At 47.3% G+C, this 9,851-nt stretch overlaps 1 protein-coding gene across 1 annotated transcript in view; it reads right to left on the bottom strand.

Annotated features, from left to right (window-relative positions):
* The window catches only part of DNTT (DNA nucleotidylexotransferase), a 151,822-nt gene that overhangs the window by 116,978 nt on the left and 24,993 nt on the right, over positions 1-9,851 (bottom strand). The window lies entirely within an intron of this gene.

The raw sequence follows: 9,851 nt of genomic DNA, 5'->3' as shown, positions 1-9,851 counted from the left end.
CACCGCCGCGCCGCCGGACGGCCCTCCGTGTTTGGAGGACGCTGCGCAGCTGCGCACCCACGCGGAGGAGCCGCCCTAGGACTTGTCATCTGCGGCTCCCCAGTGAGCAAGCGCTCATCCCAGGGGCCAGGAACAGCTGGAGGAAGGCGGGGGAGAGGGCGTGTCGGTGAGAGCGACCAGATAAAACCATCGCGTCTGGCCCTCCTCCTCCGTCCCGCCTCTGCCCGCCCCCAAGGACTGTGTTGCTGCTGCTGGGGTCACCGCCGCGCCGCCGGACGGCCCTCCGTGTTTGGAGGACGCTGCGCAGCTGCGCACCCACGCGGAGGAGCCGCCCTAGGACTTGTCATCTGCGGCTCCCCAGTGAGCAAGCGCGCAGCTGCGCAACTGCGCAGCTGCGTATTTTTAGGTGGGTTAGGGAGGCTGGGTTCTAGCCCCTAGAGCAGGGGATGCCTGGGGTGGCTCACCCCTGCTCTTTATACGGCCGTGGTGGGGTGGGGTGATGAACTGGGTGTGGGGAATGCATGGGCTGGGGAGGGAAGGGATAACATCGTCTTGAGCGGAGCTCCCATTGAGGTAGTGTGGGGCAAGGGGAGGTATGGCGGTGGGAGAAGGGGCTTACGTTCCAGGGGAAGGAGGGATCGATGCATCATATCTATCCCTCCTTCCGGTCCCCCTCCCAACCAAAGGAACCTGAGGGTTGCTCCAACCGTGCCACAAACCTTGTCGCTGCTCCTGTGCAACGCCAGGTCAATCAACAACAAGACCCACATCCTCCACGATCTTGTGGAGGACTCAAAATGTGACCTGGCTTGCATTACCGAGACCTGGCTAGGGCCTGAAGGGGATGCTGTGTGGGCTCAGGCCCTGCCTGCTGGGTTCTCGGTGAAGGACCAGCGCAGGTTAGGTGGGCGGGGGGGGGTGTGGCCTTGATACATAGGAACACCGTGTCCCTCACCAGGAACTACATCCGACAGACGTCCCATATTGAGTGTATTTACCTGACCCTTAAAGCTAGGGACAGTCTAGGGATTCTGTTGGTGTACCGGCCACCCCGTGCATTAGCAGACTCCCTTAACGAGCTGACACAGCTGGTCGCAGAGCTAATGTTGGAGACGCCCAGGCTTCTTGTCCTGGGCGACCTCAACATTCCTCTAGCGGCCAGCTATGTTCCATCCGGTGCGGCTCGGGAATTCATGGAGACCATGGCGGCCATGGGCCTGTCCCAGCTAATACAGGGTCCCACACATTGTGCAGGTAATACTCTCGATTTGGTCTTCTGTTCGGATGTGGAAAATCCGTGGGCGGAAATAGTCAATATTTCCCCCTTGTCATGGACGGATCATTTCCTGGTAGAGGCTAAAATCAAGGTCTCTACCCAGATCCCCCCCCCGGGGGTGGCGGACCTATTCGGATGGTCCACCCTCGAAGGTTGATGGAACCTGGAAGGTTCCAAGAGGCCTTAGAGGGGCTCACGGTTGGTAGCGACGGCGATTCTGTTGACGCCCTTACCGGTATCTGGAATTCCGGTCTTTCAAGGGCTATACACAGTATCGCTCCTAAGCGCCCTCTCAGGCCTGCTTCCAAATGTAAGCCTTGGTATACAGAAGATCTCCGGGCAAGGAAGCGGGAACTGCGACGGCTAGAGTACCGTTGGCGCAAATACCTTTGCTTAGACGACAAGGCTCTCCTAGACCAACGGTTAGAGGACTACGGAGAGGCAATACGAGCAACAAAGAATTCGTTCTATGGTGCTCGTATTGCGTCCGCAGAGTCGCGTCCAGCAGAGTTGTTCAGGGTGGTCAGGGAGCTAACTCAGCTCCCTCCCTCCCTGAACCAGATCCTGGAACCTTCTAAGGCCTGCTGCGACCAATTCAACGACTTTTTTGCGGATAAAACCTCTCGGATAAGCGAAGGTCTTAACGCCGACATTCAAGCAGAAACTAGGGTAGAGGTGTCCAGAGCCTCCGTGGACTCTATTGTGCTGGATCGATTTGAGTTGGTGAGTACCGATGATGTGGACAAGATCCTCGGAAGAGTTCGGAAGACGACCTGCTCTCTCGATCCCTGTCCCTCGTGGCTAGCGGCCCAGGGGGGTCCGGCGGTAACTTCGTTGTTACGCCGGATTATTAATACATCTTTGAGGGAGGGCCAATTTCCATCAGAACTCAAATTGGCCATCGTAAAACCTATTCTGAAAAAGCCCTCCCTCGACCCCCTGGTATATAATAATTATCGGCCAGTTTCGCTGCTGCCATTTTTGGGGAAGGTGATCGAGAGGGCGGTTGCAATCCAACTTCAGGCGGTCTTGGATGAAACGGATTATCTAGACCCATTTCAAACTGGCTTCCGGGTGGGTTACGGGGTTGAGACGGCCATGGTCGCCTTGGTCGATGATCTCCGTCTGGGTATCGACAGGGGAAGCGTGTCCCTGTTGGTGCTCTTGGACATCTCAGCGGCTTTCGATACCATAGACCATGGTATCCTTCTGGGGCGCCTAGCTGAGGTGGGAATTGGGGGGCACTGCGCTCCAGTGGTTCCGATCCTACCTCTCTGGGAGGTCCCAGATGGTGCAGCTGGGAGACGTGTGCTCCGACGAGAGGCCCCTTAAAACTGGGGTCCCTCAAGGGGCCATTCTGTCTCCCATGCTATTTAACATTTACATGAAACCGCTGGGAGAGGTCATCCGGAGACATGGGGCGCGGGGTTATCAGTACGCTGATGACACCCAAATTATTTTCTCTATGTCTCCGACTGATGCAGTGACTGGGGATGGCGTCTCTCCTCTCGTGGCCTGTCTGGAGTCAGTAATGGGCTGGATGAGGGAAAACCGACTCAAACTGAATCCAGAGAAAACGGAGGTACTAGTGATAGGTTCTCCTGGTCCAGGAATGGCGGTGGTTCCACCTGTCCTGAACGGGGTCACGCTCCCTGTGAAGGACTCCGTGCGCAGTCTGGGCGTGCTTCTTGACTCGTCGCTTCACCTGACTGCTCAGGTGAATGCGACGGTCAAGAGCACCTGTTATCAGCTTCGGCTGATTCGCCAGCTGCGCCCATACCTGGCCCAGAGGGACCTTGAAACGGTTGTACATGCTCTGGTAACCTCAAGATTGGATTTCTGCAATGTACTCTACATGGGGCAACCCTTATACCAAACTCGGAAGCTACAATTGGTGCAGAATATGGCAGCCCGGCTGGTCACTGGTGCTCCCAGGACCAGCCATATAACACCGATTTTAAAAGATCTTCACTGGCTGCCCATTCGCTTCCGAGCTCAATATAAGGCGTTGGTAATTACCTATAAAGCCCTAAATGGCTTGGGTCCGGGATACCTGAAGGACCGCCTCTCCCCATACATTCCGTCCCGCACCCTCAGAACATCTGGGCAGCAACTCCTGAAGGTGCCGGGGGCTAGGCTTTCCTCCGTTACCAAGCGGACGTTTTCCATCGCCGCCCCGGCCCTCTGGAATACGCTGCCCGCTGAGCTCCGCTCGACTACCTCCCTGGCCCAATTCAAGAAGGATTTAAAGACCTTCTTATTTCATCAAGCATTCCCCCCATGAACATCATTTAGGGCCTCCCTCCTCTTTCCGTGGCCATGAGGAAGGGCTAATTGGGGTTTTATCTTTTTATCTTTTTATCTTTTTATTGTTTTTATTGTTTCTTTGATGTATTGTTTATGCTTGATTTGTTTGATTTATGTATGTATATCTTAATTGTGTGTAAACCGCCCTGATCTATGGAAGGCTGCGGTATATAAATAAAACTTTTATTATTTATTTATTTACTTTTGAAAAGAACTGGTTTCAACCATTTCAGGGAAGAATTGATAGCTGCAAAGATCAATGGCGGGGTACAGACCGCCGCTTTGCGGCGGTCTGCCGCCGGCGCCGGTAGGTCCGCGGGGGAGCCGGAGCCTTCAGACGGCGCAGCTCCCGCACAGACCGAAAAAGAAGCTCCAAAATGGAGCTTCTTTTAGAGTCGCGTTTGTGACGTAGCGAGGCGCCAGGGGCGCACTCGCTACGTCATAAAGGCTGCGACACGTACGGATGCTCAGCGTCCGATACATAAAGATGGCGGCGCCCGTATGAACAGGGCGCCGCCATCTTGTACGTATTCAATACGTACTAGGGTTAGGGGGGTGCGGAAGCACCGCCCCTTCCTAACCCTAGTACGTATTGTATACGTACTATTTGGCGGTCTGTAACCCGCCAATAAGTATTCTTAAAACATTATCCAGATTAACACAGCATTTTCCAATTGAAAATGTCAGCATGGTTGGCTCTAGACATTTGGGATTTGTATTCATTTCTCCGAAATTGGGCCTAAGAGCCTCTTCACATTGTATCTAGTAACAACCAACAAGCCTAATCATTTCTGGATTGTGGGGTTCGTTTTTTCCCCTTTGTTTTACCATTAAAGCAAGAGAACATAAAATAGATCCCTGCATCAAAGAGAAAATTTAACAACCATTGTGCTCAGTGGAAGGCATGCTGTGCTGTCTTCGTGTAGTAAGCTTGCTATCTTAGCAAATGCAGGCTTGAGGACTTATATTCAATGAGATAAAATCTAGGTCCAGCCCCAAACTAATTGAGGATCTAGTTTGGGTCACCAAAATGCAGAGAAAGGTAACATATGTCAAATGCTTTCCTGCTGGATTTAACTGGACTAAGACAGCACATTATCTTGTCCAACTGAGAAGAATGGCTGTTATGTCTTTTTATAAACAGTCTTCTTTGGTTTTCTAGTTCTGGGTATTTTAAAAAAAGCCTACAAAGCATTAGATTTGTCAGATGGTATTAGACAAACCATGACATGAATCCTATGCACAGCGGGAAACACCAACACAACACAAAAAGGCAAACTATAACATCTAGCAAATTTAAATAACATACTGAAATGTTTACGTAGCAAAAGCTGCATTAATGCACAAGAATTTTTTTAAAAGAAGAAAAGACTTTCTTTTTTTAAACTCTTTTAAAGTATATTAAGGGGTTGTAAAGATGGCCCCTAATGGGCGGTGGGACACCACCCTTTTCCCTGCCGGATAGGGGATGCAGCAACCACACACCACACTGCCCCTCTCAGCAGGTCCGTGGTCCAAAAAGAAGCTGCAAAAAGCAGCTTATTCTTGCGCCACAGAAAGGGCACCATAGCCACTGGTGCCATGGCTTTTCGGTGCTCCTTTGGCACAGCACATGTGCATGGTGTACCAAGGGAGCCCCATGATGCCTCCCACTGTGCAGTGGGACATGCGGCGTCACACCGGCATTGGGCGAAGTCAGAGCATGCGGCGTGCAATTGCCACGTCCCCACTCTACCCCCATGCCAGCATTTATCAAGGCCTAAATTATCTTGATATGGTTGATTACCTGTGAGCTGAAAACCGATTTTGTTATGCTTAGATTTAACAGCATGAATTGAACAAGATAGTCTTAGCTAAGTTAAAGCTCACTGATTTCTGTGGCATTATTCTAAACGTAAGTAAACCTAGAACCAACCCCATATATACAGCCCCTATTATTCTCTATTTTTCAGATTTTTTTTACGTTAAATAATAAAAATGTGTCTTCTTCAAGCTGCAATATCAGAACTAGATCAATATCAGATCTCACTTTGAAAATAAAAAGAAGATTCATATTAAAACTTGTTTCTATCTCTTCCATATACTTAGAAATAAGTAGTTCTCTCCTACATATTTGACACTTGTCTCCCTTTCCATCATAGACAAATGTGGCAGATGTTTCACTCAGACACGGCATTATGTTTTGGGATGCCTCATTTGCCTCCCTCTGGTTCTTTGCACATTCAGTCAACAAAGAATAAAGTTAATTTTACTGCATTTAGATGAAAATATTTCTACTTGTACGTAGTCTCTTTCTACATGTGTGTACCCAACCTCGGACATTTACAGGGTATCTTTGAGAAATTTTAATGCACTTTTGATTTTGTTTGGAGGGTTTTGCAGGTTATCATCTTGAGAGAAAAAAAGGCATGAACAAAGATCCCTTTTGCCTGTACTTGTTTCTAAAGGATCAGTGGAAAAATTCACCCTACTAGATTCCGAATCTGATTCTCTGAGGTAGGGGAGGAATGCAGATGCAGACAATATCTCCCTCCCCTTTTTATGGTGGTTTCCCAGCTTTTCCTTTTTAAAAAAATATTTTCCACATTTAGAAGGATTGAACTGTTTTTCCACCCAAATGTCTACAGAAGAATAAATGGCTTGAAGTCGTCTCCAAACACATGAATTCTTGCATCTTACCAAATGCTCTTACCAAATGCTTTTGCTGAGATTGACTCTTCTGTTTTCTTTCCATTTGCTCCAGCAGTTGTTCATTCCTCTCTGTGTTTACCCCCAACCCATAACTAAAATATTCCTCCCCCCCTCCTTACTTCTTTTAAGGCACTAAAGCCTTGTGCAGACTGGCCATTAAGGCTGGCCTGGGGGAGGAGTTAGGGCGTGGCGTCCACATGATGCACACCCTGACTCTGCCCCCAGGGCGTTGTGATGTCGTGCACCACTCCACATGGCGCATAGCATCACAGGGCTTCTCTGGTGCTGCGTCCACACAATGCAGCACCAAAGAAGCAACTTAAAGTTGCGGTGCCGCAGCTGTCATGCCTTTCCAGGGCGTAAAAAGGAGCTGCTGCAGTGTGCAGTTGCTGTGGCCCCTATGTATCACAGCTGAAGGCGGCTACAGGCCACCCCTTAGGGATGATCTGCACAGCCCCAAAGAGAAGGATATATTTGTTGACAATTTTACTCTCATGATTAGGGACACCAAGTGAACAGGGATAAAAAAGACATCGGTCATTAAAAAAACAAACTTCAGAGACAGTTACCAAATGTTTGTATATGTAGAAACCACATACAAATTTTTTCTCACAAACAACATATAATTTACTTGCCTCAAGGCAGCAGCTATGGTGCCCCTTCACGGGCACAAAAAGAAGCCAGAAAAACTGGCTCCTTTTTGCGCTCTGCAAAGGCCAGATCGGTGCCATGACGTGCGTTCGCCGTGGCACCGATCCAGGGCAGAAAGGGCTGCCCCTTTCTACCCATCTGTTCAGCCCTTTTGTCCATAACCATCCTCTCCCCCAGAAAGTCCATCTCCCTACCCTAAATGGGAATTGCAGCTAAGCCAATTGGGGATAGGGAAGCCTAAGAGAAGCAGTTAAATTCTGAAAACCCTGGGTCCACCATCTATAGCAGTGGTTCTCAACCTGTGGGTTGCGACCCCTTTGGGGTCGAACAACCCTTTCCCAGGGGTCGCCTAAGACCATCGGAAAACAATAGCAAAATTATAGTTATAAAATAGCAACGAAAATAATTTTATGATTGGGGGTCACCACAACATGAGGAACTATATTAAAGAGTTGTGGCATTAGGAAGGTTGAGAACCACTGATCTATAGCCTTCAGCACTTCACAGATGAACAAAAGGATGTATTCATAACATCCCGGTTCTCATGCCCAAGCCCCTCCCCTCACAGCACTCCACACCAATCGAAAGAACAGGAACAGAATCATAGAACAGAATCATAAAATTGGGCCATCCAGTCCAACACCTGGCCATTCAGGAATGCACAAAGTACTCCCAACAGATAGCCATCCAGCCTATGTTTAAAAACTTACACTCTCCAAGGGAACGTGTTCCACTATCAAACAGCTCTTACAGTTAGGAAATTCTTCCTAATGTTTAGGTGGAATCTCTTTTCCTGATGTTTGAACCCATTGATCTAGGTCCTATTCTCAGGCGCTGCAGTAAAAAAATTTGCTCAAACTTCAGTATGATTTCCCTCCAAATATTTAAACAGGGGTGTCATAACATGTTGGCATCCTCAAAAGTCCTTCTTTCTTGAAACATGCTGCTTCATGGTGCCACTTTTAGGGTAAGCTCAGCTTGCGTGGTACTATGATGAGTTCCCACAGACGTGGAGGCTGGGCCAAACCCAGTCCTAATATCTAGCAAATATTAGTGGCCCCTTCAGGCAGTGGATCTGGAGTGTCACAAACAGGCCACAAACTTTATGCTATTTAATACATTGTTATTTGAGTTTTACTAGCTGGGGAGGGGGAAGAGGTACTTTTGAAATTGTCTGCCTGATGTGCCAAAATAATTTGGCTGACTTTGGGTACTATGTCCCTTGGCTTTCAGTAGGGCAATCATTGCTGCTTTCTCTCAGGCAACAAAATATCTTGGGTGGAACCTCCCTATAAATTGCTATAGAGATCAGCAGCATATTAACAAAGGCAACATTTTTTTAAAAGGAGCACAAAAGTGTATTTCATCAAGCATACCACAGTACCAGGTCTACTTACATGGAATACTGATGGCTGCTTTAAAGAATAAAATAAATTCTAATTTATTCTTTTTAAAAGAAGAGGAGGAAAAATATTAACCAGTCACATGAATAAGCTATCAAGACAAATGACATAAAACATAATGTCATTGCTATTTTGGGTAAGATGCTCACTGTTTTCTACTAGTGGGTGGACAGGTATGAAGGAAAAATACATTACTGACTTAAATTGAGAAGAAAACTAAAATTCCATGTCTAGTCAAATATTGTTGACAGTCAGCTGAAAGATGCTATCAAAAGACTTCGCTTCAAATGGTGTTCTCATTACTCAATGTTTTCTCCAACTACCAGAGCTCATTAAGAGGTCTTAAATAAACAATTAGACTAACACTGAATATGTATTCCTCCCTCAATGAAACATTGCCAGCAAACACAGAAATAAATTATAGAGCTGCTTTTCTGCATAAAACACACTTTGGCATGTTTTGATTTATTTGCTCAAGATTAAAAAATAATTTCTACTTCACCACCTCTATCTCTGTTCACTACAGTGTAACCTAAATTGACTATTCAAGGGAAAAGGAAATAAGTACTGAAAATAGCACAGATTTAACAAATGTGGGATATAATGAGGATTGCATCCTAGAAAGTTACCTGATCTGTACATGATAGAGAGAGGCGTCTGTTGGCCTGGTATAAGCATCCTAATGAAATAGATAACATCTTTCACATCATATACTAAAAGCAACACTACTGAACTGTTTGGTTACATTTCTCAGTTCAGTACTTGGGGTGGGGGATAAGAAGGTCCAAAATGACTAACAGAATAATGCTGACCATTTTGGACAGCTACACAAGAGGTGTTCTGCTGACACATTCACCTCATTGCTGAATTTGCACCCAGTTATGCTTATAAAGAAGAGTGAGGGGATAAAATAGGCAAATTGCTGGTGGTGCTATTATAGGCAATAAGCCAGAAAATGTACCATTCCAGATAGCAGGCAAATAGCAATAGCATGTACATTTCTATACCGCTTATCAGTGAACTCAGCACACTCTACGTGGCTTCAGAATCTGTAAGCCAATTAACCTCAACAAGCTGGGTACTCATTTTACCAACCTATGGAAGGATGAGAGGCTGAAGGGATTATCGCACCACTGAAAAACACTCACCGCTGCTGAATTTCTGTCCTCAAAACCGCCATCCAGGTACACCCAGGCTCCAATGTGGGTCTCTGAACTCGCTTCGGCAGTCATTTTTCAAACTTGCGAGCTTTCCAACTTTGAAAAATGGCCACTGAAGTGAGTTCAAGGAACCACATTGGAGCTGTGCTGTACTTGAATGGCAGTTTTGAGGACAGAAGCCATGCAATAACACCAGGGTACAGCCCAAATAAAGCTTCAATTCAGCAATGGTAAAACACATTTTTCAGCAGTGCGATAATCCCCTGAATCAATCTTGGAGCCCTCCAGGACTGAACTCACAACTTTTTGGCTGCAGTACTAGCATTTAACCACTGTATCACCAAGGCAGAGCCAGCTTTCAAT

Source organism: Sceloporus undulatus, chromosome 3 (genome assembly GCF_019175285.1).
Source record: "Sceloporus undulatus isolate JIND9_A2432 ecotype Alabama chromosome 3, SceUnd_v1.1, whole genome shotgun sequence".
NCBI classification, from domain to species: Eukaryota; Metazoa; Chordata; class Lepidosauria; order Squamata; family Phrynosomatidae; genus Sceloporus; species Sceloporus undulatus.
The sequence above is the reverse complement of the archived record's forward strand: the minus strand, read 5'-3'. Positions and strand labels throughout refer to the sequence as shown.